Below are 1,478 nucleotides of genomic sequence, written 5' to 3'. Positions count from 1 at the left end.
AACGGCACTAAACAACTCTATTCAGTTTTCATTGAGAGGCGTTTACTTATTTCGGTGAAATTAATGCATAAAGTTGTATATGCTGCGGATGGTCTCACCTTGATTCTGGCGCATCGCTCATCATTTATAGATCTATTCTCATCCACCATCTTTGTTTCTGACGTAAAGAGTGAAAGAGTCACGTTTCTGAATCGGACACTCTGAGTGGATGCAGTCACAGCCAATCGGAGTCTGATTCAGAGGGTTGCCTGTCTGTTCTGATGTTATGTTTACTGAAATGAGAGCCGGTATAATTCCACGCGCGAAATAAATAAATAAAAGTTGGAATACGTTCTTTTAGTGTTTTGAAAGTAAACAAGGACGGCAAAGACGTTTACTACAGCTGAGGCTTTGGAGCAGATTTTTCAAGGGGACAATGTTGATGAAAATTCAGACGAATCTGCTCAGCATGCCATGTGTGATTGAGGACATGATATATCATGTGTACTCTTCAAAATTGGCAGGACAGAAAATGACAATTCTTCGCAAAAAAACGCCCATGGACACTGCCCAAAAGAATGGGCATAACTATTGAACAGAATACGTTAGAATCTTCTAATCAGTTATGATACAATGATAATAAATGTGTGCAATTTTCTGTGTTGAATTTCTTTCAATGTTATGGTTAGCAGTTCTTTTTAATGAAATAAGTAAAACATTCAAGCTCCGTTTTTTATTTATTTTTTATTTATGGGCAAATATCCCCTATTATAGTGTATATAAGTCTCTAATGAGTGACACATATCATTAGCTGAGGTTGTGTTGATTTCTGGGATGTGTAAAACTTGATTTTACTGCAAAGAAATGACAATTTATTAGGCAAAACACAAAAATATACAAAAACAGAAATGTCCTATGTGGGTCTCAGAGGGTTAACAGCATATCTGTTGACAAAGCATCTCACGACTTGGGGAAGTGTATGAGATGCATGTTTTTTCAAGGTGTCAAGTCAAGCCAGGGTGAGTAACTAATTATAAGTATTTGACTAATCACAAGATACTTACATTCGCTTGGGCCATCCTGATAACTTGGGTTCCCAGTTCAGCATTGATGCTGACCTTTAGAGGAGAAGTGAGCATCATGTTCCAGAGGGGCATCTGCAAGAGGTAAACGTCACGTGTCAGCACAAAATGTTAACAGTCTTGAACAGTTTAAGTTGACGTGTACTGATGTCAGATATAGATTTTCTCAACAGGAATTCAGACGAACGAGATTCCATAGATATATCTCATCATTTTCAGCAAGCCTGGAATAATGGCTGTTGGTTCTGTGTTTAGAGTCAGGACAGCTTACCTTTGAACTCAGCAGCACAGCTTTAGGCCTTCAGTCAGTTCATCTGTTGGCAGAATACAGGTACATTTTAACTATACAGGTACATTTTAAACAAGTTAGCTACATCGACCAGGAGGCAAGATAAAGCTCCAAAATTAAATAATGCA

The sequence above is a fragment of the Pseudochaenichthys georgianus genome, chromosome 18 (genome assembly GCF_902827115.2).
Source record: "Pseudochaenichthys georgianus chromosome 18, fPseGeo1.2, whole genome shotgun sequence".
NCBI classification, from domain to species: domain Eukaryota; kingdom Metazoa; phylum Chordata; class Actinopteri; order Perciformes; family Channichthyidae; genus Pseudochaenichthys; species Pseudochaenichthys georgianus.
The sequence above is the reverse complement of the archived record's forward strand: the minus strand, read 5'-3'. Positions refer to the sequence as shown.